This window comes from Manis pentadactyla, chromosome 15 (assembly GCF_030020395.1).
Source record: "Manis pentadactyla isolate mManPen7 chromosome 15, mManPen7.hap1, whole genome shotgun sequence".
Classification (NCBI taxonomy): domain Eukaryota; kingdom Metazoa; phylum Chordata; class Mammalia; order Pholidota; family Manidae; genus Manis; species Manis pentadactyla.
Genome location: NC_080033.1, coordinates 18095533 through 18115246, shown reverse-complemented (window position 1 = coordinate 18115246; position 19714 = coordinate 18095533). Strand labels below are relative to the sequence as shown.

Below are 19714 nucleotides of genomic sequence, written 5' to 3'. Positions count from 1 at the left end.
CACCAAGACATGGAAACAACCCAAATGTCCATCGACAGATGAATGGATAAAAAAGACGTAGTACATATGTACAATGGAATATTATTCAGCCATAAAAAAGAATGAACTCTAGCAATTTATGACAATATGGATGGAACTAGAGGGTATTATGCTAAGTGAAATGAGTCAGAAAAGACAAATAACATATGATTTCACTTACATGTGGACTCTAAAAAGCAAAGAAACAAAACAGAAACAGACACATAGACACAGAGAACAGACTGGTGGTTGCCACAGGGAAAGGTGGTAGAGAATGGGTGAAATAGGTGAAAGGGAAAAAGTTAGTGAGAGTGCTTGATATGTTGATCTGGGTCATGGTCACATGAGTGCACACATGTCAGAAAATATTTAAACACTAAGATTCATGCATGCTATTGTATGTATCTCATTTTTTAAAATTTGAAAACATGTAAGCTATATTTGCTAGAGTCCTTAACTATACAAATTGTAATGCATATTTAATAATTTGTAATTTTAAAAGATTGCTTTGTTCCCGTTGATGTTTATATTATACACTTATAACTATGTACTATGCATGTATATTGAGAAATTGTTAAAGTTTCTGTCTAGCATGTATATTTTTCAATATTATTAAATAAAGTAATTCATGCTAACTGAAGACCAGAAAATACTACTTCCCATAAAATAGTACCTTTCATCTAGTTTCTCCTGTACTAGACAAATCAGTAAATATCTTGGCAGGCAGCATTCTAGGATGACCTTCAGTGTTTCTCACCTCCTGTGTAGTCCTTTTCCTTGAGTTGGCTAGATCGAGTGACTTGTGTGCAATGAGCAGGATACGGCAAAAATGATGGTATATAACGTCCATGACTGTGCTACAAAAGCCTGAGAATTCCATCTTGCTAGTGCTTGCTTTCTGTCTCTGTCTTGCTGGTTCTCACTCACTCTTTCTCTCTCTGCCCTAAGACAAGGAACTGAGGGTGACCTTCTGCCAACAGCCCTCAAAGAACTGAACCCTGCCAAAAACCACACAAGTGAGCTTGGAAGCAGATCCTTCCCCAGTTGGGCCTTCACAGGAAACCACAGTGTTAGATAACACCTTGATTTCAGCCTGTGAGAGGCCCTGAAGCAGAGAACCCAGCTAAACTAAGCCTCGCCTAGATTCATTACCGGCAGACATAATAGAGATAATAGATGGCCATTTATTTCAAATCACTCACAAAGCTTTGGGAGTTATTGGTAATGCAGCAATAGAAAACTAATACAATCATTTAGCACTTCTTCTTTCTAAATCCAGAGTACAGTAGAACACCGTTCAGAACTATAAAGAGAGTGTTTCATCTTTGACAACCACCTTAGTACTCAGCTGATATCAACTTAGTACTAAGTTGATATTCCAGGAGCAGAGGATCGTTGTTCCCTTGCTTCTCAAGCCAAATAAACACAGGAATTGTCCTTCAGCCAAAAAGTAAATTTTGTGTCTGAGTTTTTCTATCATACCTATGCGTAAAATAAGTGAATTCCTCTGCCTCACCAAAGCACCATATATTCCCATATTTAAAAAATTGAGATATTAATATATAATGCAATATTCAGTTATAAATTTATATATATATACATAATCACTAATCACCACCCAAAACAAGCTATACAATGTTCCATCACCCCAGGAAGTTTCTTCTTGCCTTCCTCCTCCCTGACTGCAACCCCCTACCAACAAGTATCTATTTCTATCAATATGAATTCGTTTTGTCTCAAGCTATATTTTATAACAATGGATTTAAACATTGTGCATTCTATTGTGTCTATATTAATTAGCATAACATTATCATATTTATATTCATCCACATTGGTGCATGTATCAGTACTTTATTCTTTGTATTGCTATTTCATTTATGTGGATTTGTTTATCCATTATTTGTTTATTCATTTACCTGCTGATGGGTATTTAGGGTATTTGAAGTTTTGCATATTCCTAATAAATCTATGAACATTTGAGTACAAATTTTGCGTGTGCATGTTTTTATTTGGGCAAATACCTGGAAGTAGGATTTTTGGCCAAGCATATAGCTAACTTTTGAAAAACTGCCGAAGGTTTCTTCAAAGAAGTTATACCATTAGCAATATAGAAGAGGTCTACTTGTTTGATATCCTTTGTAACATTTTATCCTGTAATTGAAAAAGAAAACTAGCCATTGTAGTAGGTAAAAGTGGTATCTCCCTGTGGTATAAATTTGAACTTCTCTGATAACTAATGAGGTTGTGGGTTTTTTCATTGTTTATAAACCATTCATATATCTTGACCATTTTTATATTGAGTTCCTTGAATTTTTGTCATTTGTGTATATATACATATATATTTAATATATATATTATATATGTGTATGTATGTATGTGTGTGTGTGTGTGTGTATGTTCTGGATACAAGCCCCTTGTTAGATAAATGCACTATGAATATTTTTTCCCAGTAGCTTGCCCATTCATATTTTTAATGGAGTCTTTTGATGACCTAAAAGGCTGAATTTTAAAATATATATTTTTTAAGTGTTACGGTTTGTGCTATGGTATTGTGGCCTGTTCAAGACATTTTTGCCTACTTTGAAGTTAAAAAGATAGTCTTCGATTGTTTTCTTTGAAAAGCATTATGACTGAGTTTTAAATTTAGGTCTACATTGTTCTCAAATTGTATTCCTTGTGTATGAAGTGAGAGAGGGGTCTTGATTCAAAATTTTTCATTTTCATATATAACACAGTTTGTTGAAAAGACTTTTCTTTCCACATTCAATACGTTTTCCAGTTTTGTTGAAAATCAAATGACCATAAACATGTAGGTGTATTTCTGGACATTCTATGCTATTCCATCAATTGGTTTTCCTCACATTATCAATACCTGTAGCTATAGTTTATCATAGGTCTAGAAATCATAAGGTACAAGTCTTCCAACAGTGTTCCTCTTAGAAATTGGTGTGACTTTTAAATCATCTGAATTTCCACATAAATTTATGAATATTGTCTATCTCTTCAAAATATCCTGCTAGAATTTTGAAAAGGATTGCACTGAATCTATAATATTAATACAGGAAGAATGGATAACATAACAATAGTGAATCTCTCAACCAATAGTAATGTATCTCTCCATTTAGTTGTCTTTTTTAATACCAGTGATTTCTGTAATTTGAATGTAAAGGTATTGCACATTTTGTTAGCTTTATCCCCAAGTATTTTTCTCATGAATTATGAGTTTCTGAAATTTTACTCTATTTGCAAGCTAACAATTTAGCTTACCACAGTTATGTGCATGCTGGCAGAAGACAGGAGACTCCTGGATCACAAACTAAAGATAGTTTATAGCTCACAGCAACAGCACCTGCCAGAGTATCAGAATTTGTACAGCTTCTCCAAATGCAGTTCCCGTAGGATGATGCAAGAAAGGTCATGTGATAACTACACAAACTTAGAGGCCTAAAAATTTTATAACAAGCAGTAAGTAAGCCTGCCCTTTGCTCTGTAGCAAGAGACACTATCTGTCTTCTGGTATTTTTTCCAACACAGGCACCCTTGAAAAGATATTTCAGAACAAAGGCAGTGCCTATGCTGCTAAGATATGCAGAAATGGGAGAGATGAATAGAAAATTGTCTACCAACAACTTTATGTTTTTTTGATGCTGTTTTACATGGGATTTAAAATTTCAAATTTCCTAGTATATAGACATGTAATTAATTTATGTACATTTAAGAAGTAATCAATGATCAAAAATATCCAAACTACCTTAAAATTAAGAAACATACTCTTAGAAAATCATTAGATAAAAGAAAAATCAAAAGTGAGATACAAATTCACTGGAGTACAAAGAAATGGAGAATAATTTGAATCTAAACTTAGAAAAGACAGGAAAAGCTATCCTCTGAGATAAAGGTGTAAGCTTAAATGCCTTTATTCAAATTAAAAAAGATGAAAAATATGAAAATAATATTCATATAAAGAAACTTAAAAGAATACAAATATTTTAAACTATCAGATAGTCTATTAATTCCAGATTTGTTTAAGTCTAATAACTTTTTAAAAGAAAGAAATGATAAACAATCCAATGATGAATCTTTGAAAAAAATCTATCAAACCCAATGTGGTCTTGATTAAGAATAAATTAGACACATACACACACACACACATACACACACACACACAGAAATTAAGAATTAGAAAAGAGTAAGAAAGACCTGTAGAGGAGACACTGCAAGAATCATGAGTAGAACCACCGTGTGATTCAGCAATCCCGCTTCTGAGCACAGATCCAAAGGAAATGATCATAGGCTATAAAGAGATTCTGCACCCCCATACTCGCTGCAGCATTCTTCACGATAGCCAGGAGACGGAAACAACCTAAATGTTCATGAATAGATAATGGGTAAAGATGTGATCTTACATATATACACAGAAGGAAATCCTGCCATTTGTGACAACACAGATGGATCTTAAGGTCACTACGCTAAGTGCAATATGCCAGAGAAAAACAAACACTACATGCTGTCACTTATATATGAAATCTTAAACAAAATAAAAAGTTGAACTCAGAGAAAGAGTAGAAAAGTGGTGGCCAAGAGCTGGGCAATGGGAGAAATAGGGAGAGGCTGGTAAAAGGGGACAAACTTTCAGCTCTAAGATGAATAAGGTCTGAGGACCTAATGTAAAACATGGTGACTACAGTTGATAACACCATTGAAATTTGCTGAGAGTAAAACTTAAATGTTCCCCACACCCAAAAAAAAGGTAAATATTTGAGGTGATGGATGTTAATTAACTAGATGGGGGGATCCTTTCACAGTGTGCACATACACTAAATCACACAATGTACACTGCAAATATCTTACAATTTTATGCCAACTATACCTCAATACAGCTGAGAGAAAACAAAATACAACCGGTGGTGGACCCACTCCCCCCAAAAAAGAATTATGAGGCTAGAACATAAAATTCCATGCAATTTAATTCCTCTAGGTTTGTAAAATATTTGAGAAAAAATATGAACTACCAAAATGATCACATGTGGACAAACCAATCATTCCAGTTACCACTGGAGAAACTTGAAAAATGATTTAAGATCTACCATTGAAAAAGGCACTGGGATTACACTGGTTTATTACTGACTCCCATCTAACTTTCAAAGAGTACACAAATTAAATGTCAAATACACCATTATAGACTGAAGGAAAACTTGTAAAAGTCCTCCATTTATTGTGCAAAAACTGAAGTAACAGTAAGTCCAAACTTGATAAACAACATAAATAATAGTACAGATCAACCTTATAACACATTCAAATTTAAAATAAAACAATACCAAATAGAATCTAGCATGTAGCAAATGAATAAGGCATGATAAACATTTGGAATATGGGATATGGAATAAATATTTATTCCTGTAATGCAAGGATGATTCCACATTGAGAAATGTCAACTTAATAAAATATGTCAAATAATTTAAAGAGAAAAATGCCAAATAAAGCATTTGATAAAACTCAAGTCATCACCAATAAAAGCACTAAGTCAAAGGAATTGAGGAAACTGCTTAAATGCAATAGTCTTTAAAGAAATCAAGAACAAACATTATTCTAGCTAACACTAAAGCCAATTTAATAAAATATATTAAATAATGTTATTATCTATTATTTAATATTGTCTGGAACCTAGCAAATATAGTACAAATGAAGCATGATCAGTATAAACATGGTGAGGTCATCAGTGGGGATGGTAAAGCTTTTTGTGGCAGTTACGTTGTATCCCTAGAATTATGGCACTAGTAAAAACAGTAACTACTATTATAGTAATGTGGTGGATATAAAATAAGTATGTTTTTAAAATTCAGTACTATTCTCTAAATAGACAATAAGAAACTGGAAATGGAAATGAAATCATATGCTTTGCCCAATATTGACAAAGATTATGAAGTCTCCAGAAATAAATTTAACAAGACACATGCCCTATATAAAGAAAAGTATAAAATCTCATAAAAAAAGATCTGAATGGGAAGATAGCCTACATTCCAAAATGAGACGTTTTAATATAAAATGTTATTTGTCTCAAATGTAATTTTACATTTAATATTATTCCAATTCGAATTCTGGTTGCAATTTTTGGTTTCCTCTTTATTTGGGGGTAAAATATCTCAAAATTAATATGGAAGAATAAATACCTGAGACTAACTGCATGCCCGTCCTCAAACAGCTGATATAAAAGAACGCTGCGGAAGACTTGCCTTACCAGTCATCACAACTCTCTACACAGTCACAGTAGCCAAATCAATATGGTATTGAGAGAGGAATAAAGCAAGAGATTGGTGAAACAGGTCCAGAAATAATATATATGATAAAAGGATTTAAGTGTAAAAAATAAAAATCTAAATCCTAGAGGGAAACTAGGCAATTACATATATAATCTACAGGTGAAACTCTATCTACCATGGAAACTTCTTACCAAGACAGAAAATCTAGAATACCTATATGTAAGTAAAACATATTTTATGTATATACATACCATATACATGTTTTATATATACACCCATGCATATAATATACACACACACATACATATATATATGTATATATATTTGACAGTAGATGAGGAACAATATACATTGTTGCAGGGGGCTCTGCAATGACAATGCTGGTGGTAATAGGAGAAAATATTTCTTTTTGAAAAGTAACCTGGCAACTTTAATTAAAATAAAAATTACATATACCTTTCTACCCACCGCAACTCCTGGGAATCTATTTCATGGAGATATCCCCAGTGGGTGAGGATACGTGTACAATGTTGCTTGTGTCCGACACTGTGTTTGTTGACGAGAACTAGAAATAATGCGAATGCCCATTGTTAAAGGAGTCGTTGAACATGCTGGGCAACAGTCCCCCTCACAGACAGTCAATAAAGAGAAAGAGGTAAAGCACAGGGGGACAGTTCCCAGTGACACTGCTAAGCTACCAGAGCAAACTGCAAACAAATACAAAACCCAGACCAAAAACAAAAACATATTCTATCGGTTAGAAGCAAGTCGGTAGATGCAGACCACATTAAAGGGGAGTAGATTAAAGGAGGGGGTGAATCCCACGAGACAGAGAGCGCTGGGAGCCGTGTCCCAGGCTTCCTGCCATAGTTGAAGTATTTACCACATGTTTAAGCCTCATAACATTACTGGGACGTTCTCTGGTGTTTTCCTCATGCACACACTTGAAGACTCTAAAGCCCTATTGTTACAAAACAAATACAATGCCGTGAATCTAGTCCTCAAGCCTGTATTTTATTTAGTGATTGTATTGAAGTATAATACTGCCTGTCCCTTTCTAAGAAATCTTTGCCCTTACCGAAGTTGCAGATTGCTGTTCCATTTTTGTTTTAATTTTGGTAAATTATATTTAAAGCAATTTTTTGGCAAAAGTCATTCTTAATATCCTTTTTTTTTCCTTTTAACATATATAGGAGAGGAAATGCACCATTTATTCTTGATTTCGCTTTCTCCCTCTCCTAGCTCTCATCCTTTGCTTGACCTGCAAGCTAGGAACTTATCAATTTTGTTGATCACTTCAACTAATCAGTTTTGGCTTTAAAAATGCCCCTATTCTTTGTCGGTTCCCATTCAATTCTACTCAAATTTTTCTATGTACGTTGGGTTTAATTTGCTCTACTTTTTCTGGCTCCTAAGGTGGATTATTGATTTAGAACTTTCCTCCTTTTGCACATAAAAACTAAAAGCTATAAATTTCCCTCTTAGCACTGCTTTAGAGCTCTTTACCAACAACTCTGATACATTGTATTTTTAATATTATCAAAAATTTTTTTCTACTTTCCCTTACAATTCCCTGTGATCTGCAAATTATTTCACAGTGTATTATTATTTTCCAGATGTTAACAGCTTCCCTGGAATCTTGTTATAAATTTCTAACTTCATTTTGTTCTGGTCAGAAATTTATATTCTTTCAAATATATTGAGACTTATTTAGCTGCCCTGTATATGGTCTATTTTCATAAACAGACCATAATCACTATATTTATGTATAGTGTTCTGCAAATATCAATTGGGTGAAATTACTTTTATGGTATTTTTCAGATCTTCTATGTGTTTACTGATATTTTGTCTAGTTTTTGTATCAATTGCTGAGTGTGGTGTTACTATTTTTTTGTGAGATACAGTTTTCACTGGACCTTATATTCATGCATATTTTGCTAGGTGTGCCAGGACTGTAGGACTCTGACTTCTTTTTATCTGAGCCATTTCTTAGAGCTTTTAATGTCACTGGTGACCTTAAGAGAGGACATACCACCCCACAAACCCCAGGGATATGGCACACTGCTTGTTATAAAAGCAGTAGATTCCTCACCTGCACTGCACACCTGTCTGATTCCCCTCAGGGTACTCAGCACCAAGGGGAACTGATGCAAGGATGTTGATATTTATGCTTGTGGTGAAAAATAAACTCTTTTTCTGACTCACAAGTCTTGTATTTTCAGCTAACATCTATGAAACAGAAATTAGCTAATTTATTGTCTTGTAGAGTACACTCAAATCCCAGACCTAATACTCTACTGTGATTGTAGAGTTATTATCTATTTTTCTTTTAATTTGATCAATTCTTGATGAAGTAAGAAGCCACAGTGGATAATCCCATGTGTCAAGGAATGGCAGGTTGCCTCTAGGAACTATTGGAAGGCATTAATATCTGAAGATGGCCTCCTGTTGACAACCATTAACATGCTGGGTCCTTAGTCATATGAAGAAATGAACTCTGCCAACAACATGAGTGAGTTGGGAAGCAAATTCTTCCCTAGCAGAGCCTCCATGTGAGAGCTCAGCCCAGAAGACACCTTGACTGGACCCTTTTAGTGCTTGAGCACAGGATTTCCCCAGGCTGAGCCTGATATCCTGCCCCAAGGGAACTGCAAAATAATAAATCTATGTAGTTTATGCGGCTAAATTTGTGATAATTTGTTAGCAATGAAATGATTATAGCCTCTGATGATTACCTGTTTCTTTGAGAATGCGTCACGTTTTCCTGGTTCTTTGTGTAACAGTAATTTTGGATTGTGTCCTGGATAGTGTTGAGTGTTATGTTGTGGAGACTCTGGTTTCTTTTTTATTCCTTTGAAGAGTGTTGGTATTTCTGACTTGACAGGTAATTAACTCGATTTGATTTTCAAACTGAAAAGTCTGCCTCACCCACTGCATCTCAAATCACAGTTAATTTTTTTTTTTTTGGTCCTTATGCATGATTTAGAGACTTGTATAGAATTTATCCACAGAGCTTGGGCTCCTCCTTCTCTGGTTCTTTAATTTTCAGGGTTACTTGTCATCTTCCTACAGCAGTAATGCCTTGAGTTGTCTTCTGATTTGTTAAACCAGAAAGACCACAAGTTTTCTACTGGACCTCAGTGTTTTGTCTTTAGTCCAAAACTTGCAAAAACTGGTAACTCAAACCACGTCATTTCCTTCATTCAAGTATTGACTCCCTTCCAAAATTCCTCACCCTTTTTTCGTTGTCTTTATCCATAGCCTTCAGGTAATTGTTTTATGTATTTTCTCCAAAACTGATAGTTGTCATCTGTGGGATTAGGAGTCTCTTAGGAGTTCCCACAAAAGAGAAGCAATCCACCGAGCCTGTGATTTGATCAACAGATCACTGGTGCAAAAATCTTCTAAATATTTTATCTTATTAAAATGTAAGTTACATTAATAATCTAAACCATTCTCTATGTTTATGGACTAGCTAATATCCTGTAACAAAATACATTACTGTGCAGTATCAATGGGCTCATAAAGACTTGCTAAAATTGTGGTGTATATATATATATATATATATATATATATATATACTTATAACATGGTGTGTTTCTTTTTTGTTTCTTAAGTATTTTCAGTGAATAAGGATTAATAAAGCCATTTCTTCTGCTTTTGGGCCCTTACTATTTGTTGAACCCATAACCTGTGTCTATTGTTCTTCATACATATTCAGAGCATATCTTAAAACAGTTTCTTTGGAACCATTATCCATGTATGCTGTGAATGCATATTGACAGAATACATCTTCATTATATGAGTTCATCATACTGAATGCATAGCAAAATCTTTAGAAAAATATAGTTATAATATTCAGAAGCTATTTACTTAACCCCATTACTTACTAGTCTACCGTTCATTAAATGCTATTTCTAAATTTTGTAGTAGAAATTAATAGAAAAGCCATGTTTCCAGAGGACTACATGACCAAGTTTAAAAGGGTTTTTTTAAATAAACAAGGTCCTTCCTGCTGATATACCCCGAAGAATGCAGCCTAAACAGGTAAAAGAATTAGCATCTTCAGTTGTAATGAACATATTTTCATCGTGCTCATTGCATAGCTCTTATTTTTAAAGGCCTTGTAATAGATGCAGAAGTTTGGATAAATTCTCAAAGTCTCCTAATTCTGCAAGATGTATATGAAATTAAATTTATAGCCATTTAACAAATCACATGGCATTATAGTTATTTTTTCATTTAGCTAAAAGAATCCAGAAATGACCTAATCTCATAATGTGAACAAACCCAACATACCCTCTGGTTTCCTGGTGAATCATCTTTGAAGATCAACTGGTTGTTGAGAAATTAAAAGCAGTAAAATATGTGAGTTTCTGTGTAATTTTGACACCTTGGATAGTGTACATCCAAGTTGCATGACTTTACATAGCTGAGAAATTCAAGAACTCTAGAAAACTAGAGCATTTTATGACCCATTAGCACAATTAAATCAAATTTCAGAATAGCACAAAAACAAAGGGACAGATCTAAGTTCAGTAAGTGTGCTAACATGAACACGGTATCTGAGACATTTACTCAGGAGATTCCAACTGTTTATACAGTGTACCAGTCACTTCATCATCTAGGTAATGTTGCTTCAGCCTATAACCCCTGTGTTCAGGAATAGGCACTTTTATTATTAATAGAAAATGCCTAGTGGCAAATGTTTATTTAAGCAAATATAAATAACTGAATCAACTGCACAACAAAACTGTCACAACATTCACAGGAAAGCATTCTCTTAAGTGTAAAAGTTTACACTTATAGGGAAGTAGCTTTTCTTTCAACAAGATGATCAGATTAGAATCAAAATGATCAAAAATATACATCAGAATGAATATTAAAAGTAGAGACAGAAATTAACAAGGATACCGACTCTCTCCACCTTGACTCAACATAGTATTAGAAGTCCCAGCTCAAGAAATCAGACAAGAAAAAAAAAAAGAAAAGGCCTCAAAAACCAGAAAGGAATAAGTAAAAGGGCCACAATTTGCAGATAACAGATTATATGTAGACAATCCTGAAGACTCCACCAAAAAGTGGTTAGAACTAATCAATAAATTCAGTAAATTTCCAGGGATACAAAAATCTACATATAAAAACATCAGGTGCATTTCCATAGACTAATAATGATCTATTAGAAAAAGAAATTAAGAAAACAATTCCATTTACAACTCCATCAGAAAGAATAAAACACCTATATATAAATTAACCAAGAAGGTGAAAAAACAGTATACTGAAAACTATATGATACTGATGTTTGCAAACTTAAGTAAATGGAAAGATATTCTCTGCTTAGGGATTGGGAGAATTAGTAGTTAAAAAGTCCATTGTGCTCTAACCAAACTACCAATTCAACACAATCCCTATCAAACTGCTGATGGCATTTTTCACAGAAGTAGAGCAAAGAATCCTAAAATTTGTATGGAACAACAAAAGACCCCAAAGACCCAAAGCAAGCAAACTTAAGAAGAACAAAGCTGGAGGCATCACAGGCTTTGATTTTAAACTATACTGCAAAGCTATAATAATCAAAATGGGATTGTGTTAGCATAAAAACAGACAAGCCATTCGATGGAAAATAGCCCAGAAATAACCCCACACATATGCAGTCAATTAATTTATGACAAGGAAGCCAAGAATATACGAGGGAGAAAAGACAGACTCTTCAGTAAATGGTCGCGGGAAAACTGGACAGCCACGTGCAAAAGAATGAAACTACCACTATCTAATGCCATGCGGAAAAATTAACTCAAAACGATTAAAGATTAATGTTAGATTTAAAACCATAAACCTCCTAGAACAAAGTTCCTAGTGGATAAGCTCTTTGACATCCATCTGGTGATAATTTTTTGGATTTGACAATAAAAGCAAAAATAAAAATAAAAAATGAGACATTAAACTAAAAAGCTTCTGCCCAAAAAGGGAACATCAGCAAATTGAAAAAACAACCTGCCAAATGGGGGGAAATATTTGCAAGTTATAACTGATTAGAGACTAATATGCAAAATATATAAAAACTCATTCAATTCAATAGCAAAAAACAAATGATCTAACTAAAAAATAGGCAGAAGATCTAAATAGACATTTTTCCAAAGATATACAAATGGCCATCAGGTCCACGAGAATGTGCTCAGCATCACTATCACCAGGCAAATGCAAAGCAAAACCACCGTGAGGTATCCCCTCACACTTGTTAGACTGGCTATTTCCAAAAAGACAAGAAAATAATAAAGGATGCAGAGAAAAAAGAAACCTTGTGCACTCTTGGTGGAAATGTAATTGGTAACAGCCATTATTTAAAACAGTATGGAGGTTGCTCAAAAAATTGAAAATAGAGCTATCATACAATCCAGCAGTTCCACTTCCAGTATTTATCCAAAAAAACAAAAATGGAATTCAAACATATATATACACCTTCAGGTTGATTACAGCATTATTTATAATAGCTAAGATATGGAAACAACCTAAGTGTCCACTGACGGAGGAATGGATAAAGAAAGTGTGATACACATGCACAGATGAGTATTATTTAGCCATGAAAAAAGGAAATCCTCTCATTGCACAACATGGATGGACCTTGCCAGTATTATGCTAAGTGAAATAAGTCATACTGGGAATGGGTGACACATAGAGTATGATCTCACCTACATGTGGAATCTAAAAAGCAAAATAAACAAACAAAAAACCCAATTCAGATACAGAGAACGGATTGGTGACTGACATGGGTGGGTATCAGGCGTAGGTGAGATAAGTGAAGGGGATCAAAAGGTACAAACTTCTAATTATTAAGTCATGGAAATATAAATATACAGCATGGTGACTATAGTTTATAATACTGTATTGCATATTTGAAAGTTGCTAAGGATAGATCTTAAAAGTTCTCATCACAAGAAAAATATTGTATATGGTGATGGATAGTAACTAGAATTATTGTGGTGATCACTTAGCAATATACACAAATACTGAGCCATGTTGTACACCTGAAACTAATATATGTCAATTATACTTCAATAAGAAAAACAGAGAAAATAGGGACACATTAAAAAAAAATAGTGTCTACTCTGTTCACCATGTAACTTATTCACTATGTAAGAATTTGTACTCCATGTAAGAACTTGTTCGTTATGCATCAGAAGATTGGAGACTGATGAAAATTAGGCTTGGGGTGGATTAATGATTGTGCATTGAGTATTGACCCCCCTATACAGAAATTTATTGTTGTTAACAACTATTTGATCAATAAATATGAGAGATGCCCTCACAAAAAATATATATATATATATATAAACAGACTTCCAATTGTAAAATAAATAAGTAACCGGAATGTAATGTATAGCATAAGGAATATAGTCAAAATATTGTAACAACTTGGTATGGTGATAGCTGGTACCTAGAATTATCATGTATATAAATGTTGAATCACTGTGTTGTACACCTGAAACTAATGTAATGTAATACTGTGTGTCAACTACCCTTCAATAAAAAAATAGTGTCTACTATTATGGATATATGTAGATATAGTCTTTTTTTATGTGAACTATAGTTTATTCTCTTTTCTATAAGCTAGTTGATTCCACTGGAGTAGGTTTAGAATTCTTTGTTCAAGTGAAGTACTCCCCAGCACCATGTGCAGTATAGATAGTATCAGGGAACAGGTTATTTTAAAATTTTTTATTGGTTTGTGGAAACTTCTGTGTTTGGCCTAATCCATGATGCGCTTCCATGGAAATGGAGAGTTTTAAAAAACAGTTTGAGAAACACTGCAAAAGCCATTCAACTCCTAGAGGGAAGAGGCAAGTCTATCTTACAGCTAAGGTATTTCCTGCATCTTGCAAGGTGCCTGGCCCTTATAGGCACTCTGAATACTTTCTAAAGAGATGAACACCTTGAAATGCTGTTCCTTTTGGTAACCTCATCTAGTGTTAATGTGGACAAAGCCTTATATATACAAGTAGTGTTAGAATTACTATGACAATAAAGATATATGTGGTATATGAAATGGAATAGTAAAATAAATTACACGGTACTTTCCAGAAACATAGAGTATGACAAAGATCCTTGGATTGGATGAGTATGGATATGGGGTTCTGTCCAAAGTTCTGCCTTTACCTTGCAAGCCCGTCACTGGGACCCGTGCCAGTGTACCCTCATCTGTTAAACTACCTGACCAGAATCAGTTAGCTCCTAAGTTCTTTTCAGTGGTAAAATTCATATAGTAGTACCATCTTAAATGCTATGGAGTATTTATTAAAAGATGACAAAATAGATAACCTCAATTTTTCTTTCAAGCCATTATACAATTTGAGGCATGGAGGCAATATAGACCCATAAAATAAATATTCTCACCTTAACTAGATTAACTAATTCACACCTTAGCTAGGTATTATGGACTGTCACACACTCCATTGCTTCCTCTGAATTTTCATCATTTCACTTGTCATCTTAGCACTTAAGATTTCATTTAATTTCTTTTTTTTTAATAGAAGTAAATGAATGAAGAATGAAAGCAGAAATGAAGGGTGGAGGCAAATAGTTCAATTCCTACAAAAATAGTTAAGTTTCTGCTCTTTATAGAGAATAAAATTCTGAAAAACTAGATCTAGATAAATAGCCTTTGAAAGTAGACACCCAGTAGGCAAATAAGAATTGAGTAGAGTTGACATTATGTGACAATAGAGTTTGTTTCTTGAGAGTAGGAACCACGTTTCCTTGTATTTCTTTCAGGCATTTTTTAAGATTTCCTAAAACTTACTTCAGGATTGGATGAATGTGCTCAGTCAGTAAATGTTGATCAAAAACAATAAAAAGGAAAAAGAAACAGAAAATAAACTTTTGATAGGACATAAATTAAATATATGTACATCATAAAACATTTAATATAGAAAGCTTTCATTCATTAAATTCAATTTATTAAATACATAAAGCTACCTGCTATATTCTGGGGATTAAGCTAGATACAAGAAATTTCAAAATAAATAAGATTTGATTCTGCACTAAGTTACTTAATTGTGGTTACTAACCATAAGGGCTCATAAGGGGTCACAAGAGAGAGAAACTATGCAAAATAAAATCTATATACAAAGAAAACATTGAGGTGTCTCAGAAACATCCACAAATGGAACTGGGTGGCTAAGAAAGAGCACTGTTTCATCCCCCAATAATTCATCTCCAACCTTATTGTCATTCCCTCTTGGCTCAGTCATCAACCCTACAGGAAGTGATTTATCACGGCACAATCAGCTTCATTCTATGGAAAGACACCAGGCTGTCAAGGAGGAAACTGCTTATGTCTACTACTAGCAAAGGAGCAACAAAAAGGGAGTCTTACTGCTCTTGGTCAACACCACGGATGTACTGACACACTTTTTAAATGAAACTTGAATAGTAAATAATTTGTCAGGCTTTTAATAGCCAGCACCGTGAGTGTATGTGTGTGTCGGATGTATAAACATGTGCACCTCTATTATTCAAGCCTTCTCTTCTTGTTTCTATGTATACTTATACCAATGACATCTCCCTACAACCAAGCCCTTTTTCTCCTTTTCCTCCTTTTCTCCATTTTCTTCTTAAAAAAAAAAAAATGGTAACACCACCTTGAAAATCTGGCTCCCAAGTGCAAACACTGCCCCTGAGGACTTAAAATCCAGTGGTAGTTGCTGCCGCCGTGTACCGAACCCAGACAGGATGTGGTAAAAGCCACACTTTAATAAATAATACAAGAAAATAAGGAGAATCAACTACTTCTGCCTGGGGCAGTGGGGGAGATGTTCTAAATCAAAGTAGGGCTCCTGCTTTCCCAAGTTAGGGTGGCATCCTGAACACAGAGCTTATTTTACTGGATGAAACATCTGAAAATAAGTGAAATCGTATAATTCGTGCAACTTCACAATTCTTTCTCCCCATTTTCTTTTCCCTCACTGAACAGCCAAGGAGGAGCAGTGAGGGCTGGAGGAATGCAAAGTAAAGTAATTCCAAGATCACCTCATAGTAAGTCTGTCGTCAAAAAGGATTCCGGGCAAGGATGGTATCAGTTCAAAAACTGACAAAGTCACAATTCTTATTACTAAGTAGATCCACATCTCAGTGAGAAGCTAAGGCAGGAGGGACATAATAATACAAAGCTCCTTAGCTGTTGACTCCAACTAAAAAGAAGAATAATTCCAAGCAGGGCAAAGATCTGCCCAGCCTCAGTGCGTGTGGTTTGGCCTATTCCCCACTTACCCTGACTTTACACTGGGACTCCCCAGGCTCCTTCGCGCCTTCCTCCAGGTGCTCTGTGAGTCAGCGCGGCTTCCTGCTCGGGCTTCCCAGCACCGTCACCCTCCACTCACTCGGCCTGCGTATGTCCTACATGCGGATAGCTACCCCAGCTTCTCTAGTAGTTTTCCTAGTCTGGTTTTTCTGTCTTTCAATATATTACAGATACCAGTCACAGATTAAGTCTTCTTGTAACCTTGAATTTTTATTAGCCTCTTTTCTAAAATTTTCTGTTCAGCCACTTCCTGTAAGGTCAAGTTCAAAGCTTTCAATCTGTCATTAAGCCTCTGTGCTCACTCTCCTTATTCATCTTTACCTCACTCTTCTCTATCCCAGGAGGGGCCTCCCCATTGCTCTGACCGTCTACGCTCATTCCTGAGTGGTTCTCGGGCTCACGTCATCTCTCTGCAAACAGATTCTTTTCTTTCTCTCCACCTTCCCAAACTCTGACAATCCTACTATTCTCACCAATCACAGTATCATAAGCAGCACTCTTTTCTGAATCATACCTTCTTGGGCAAGATGTGTGTGAACACTGAGGTTTAGAGAAGACCATCAATGGCCACTGGGTTCAGTAAATGTTTTCCTGAAGATCTGAGATTGGGAATAATTATCAGATGGGCAGAACTTGAACAAAGAGGAGTTAGTACAACTATTTCCCCTATAAAGAGAAGTTTGAGGAAGTGGTGAAGCCTGAGGGATTTTACTTCAGACTGTCTTGGTTCCAGTTCTGACTGTGTCACTTACTCTGTGCACCGTGGGTCAGCTACTCAATAGGACTGACTCAATTTTCTCACTGGGTGGTTACTTAGTAAATGTAAGTGATGCACAATACTATTAGTAACAAAATCATACCAGTGATATGCTTTGGCAGTATTAACCAGTGGAGGGATTGAAGATATAAAAGTGATGGAATGGATCACAAAGAATAAAGTCCAGGGAGATGAGAAGAGAGGTACAGAGTGATCAACAGCCAGTGAATGCGGTCATCAAGGGAGCCTCACGCGGCAGCCCTTCCTATCAGACTCTGTGACAACTTCATTTACTCCCATCAGGCTGACACAGACCCAGCAAACTGTAAAGGCAATGAAGATACTGAGAACACTGGTTATCTAGTTAATATGCATTGGGCAACAAAGTTTTCCTACAGAAATTAATAATCCTCACAAAAATCCTTATAGTTATATATTCTCCGCCCACTTGGAAGATAGGGGCACCAGGATGCTGAGAAATTAAGTTATTTGCTTATTCACACAGCTAAACTTTGGGAGAATTTGACTAATTAGATGGTTCCATATTTCAAACTCTAGCAGAAATCTATCCTGGACCCTAGACTCCAATTTTCAATTTCTGGATGGATGTTTTTCAAACTCAAAATTGAAAATAATGTTCAACATCAAACTTATCATCTTCCTAATTTGTTTTTCTGTCTACTGTGCCCTTTCAAAAAGTAGTGAGGACTCAAGTTGCTGGATTCAGTAGAATGCTGGAATGAAGAGATGGAACAGGATCATAATGTAGAATACACTGCAAAGGTTTCTCTTTCAAAGGTGAGCTGCCCTAGATGTTTCTGGGTAGGTATATGCATTTGGTGTTTCTCATATGTGAAAAACAGTTCTATTAATTACAGTTCTTAGCTAACTGTTAGTAAGAATGTCCATTCCATACTTAAGTCTCAGGGGGGCTGGAAAAAGGTAAAATGTGGTTCATAACAATTTTATTAGGATTTAAGAAATCAGAGAAAAATTAACCTTACCATACATACTGTATGTCTGTATTTCTTTTAGAGTATATAGCTTCCTGAGGATAGGTAAATGCACAGCTCACATCTATGCTCGCACTCAATAAGTAGAAAGTGATGGTACTGATGTGTAAAGATAGAAACTTACAATGCTTCTGCAAAGATACACTAGGCGAAACTTGTTAAGATGAACTATTTGTGGAAAATAATGTAGACTTTACAAGAACAGAATGCTAGAGAATGACTAAGTGAGAGGCAGGGGAAAGAAGATGAGAACAAATGCAGTACTTAGGAAAAAAGAAATCAGAGATGCTAAAGGGGATGTGGGGGCAATGAAATGTCTCCTCGACCCCTCCCCATCTTCTCCCTGGTGAATCCTTTAGGGACCGTCCTCTCCTGCCCCAACTCCACAGCGTTCTGTTGGGGCTTTTGGTCAGTGTGAACTGCCTTATGATCACAGGGGCGGACATGAGCCTTGGCCCCGGCCATCACGGTAGCCAGAGCTGGTCCTGAGGAGAGTCCTTCCCAGAAATTCATAGCAAGTTACTGGAAAAGAGAAATGATCTTTCCCCAAGATTCACAAACTTCAATGACTCAAGCTGCGAACAGCCTTACTCTCTGCCCAATGGAGAGCATCCCTTTGTATTAGGAAAGAAAGAGCCTGGAATAAATAAAAGGAGGCTGACAGGAGGGATGGGGAAACGACAAGAACTCTGTCAGTTTAGGAATTCAGTTTGACCCAAGAGTGGGCATATCCCTATCCTTCCCAGTTCCATGAGCCAAAATATTCTCTTTTTGCTAAAGCAAGTTTGAATTGGGTCTTTAGTCACTTGTGACCACACATATCATGGTTAATGTAGGAAACAGACACCAGAGGGGCTGCACATGTGACGGTAAAGTCAAAGAAGTTGAAAAAGGGCTTGAAGACCAAAAAATGATCTTTGGCTTTTAACTTATAATTTTTACCAGTAATCTCAGAAAGGGTAATTTTATTATACTGCTGAGGACACAAGCTGGTTTGCAAGTGACTTAAACACCACCTAAAACTAGAATAATTTTTGAAACTTTTCTTGATTCCTACCACCCATCCATACAGAGACACTCAAAATAATCTCTAGTTTTTGTTCACAACTAATAAACTAAATTCCCAGTATTACAGTCTATCTAAAGTTAGAAATGAAACAATCATATAAAAAATTAACTTTTGTTCAGTGACTAGGAGAGTAGTTCTTATAAATATATATTCTTCTTTCAGAAGTAAGCTACTTAACATAAAACTTACATAGAACCACAAAATCACTAAAAGGTACCCTTTCTAATAGATGAAGTAATAGTAAATTAGAAACAAGGGGAAGGGCTCCAGTTGATATTTGTTAAGAGTTAAAAAGTACCC

At 35.4% G+C, this 19714-nt stretch overlaps 1 long non-coding RNA gene and 1 pseudogene across 1 annotated transcript; both read right to left on the bottom strand.

Moving 5' to 3' along the window:
• The window catches only part of LOC130680959 (NT-3 growth factor receptor-like), a 117719-nt pseudogene that overhangs the window by 86460 nt on the left and 11545 nt on the right, over positions 1–19714 (bottom strand).
• LOC118935343 (uncharacterized) lies at positions 8931–19689 on the bottom strand. Its single transcript, XR_008994128.1, has 3 exons — positions 17462–19689; positions 15497–15570; positions 8931–9644 (listed from the first exon to the last, which is right to left on the bottom strand). It is a non-coding gene; the product is annotated as an uncharacterized LOC118935343 (long non-coding RNA).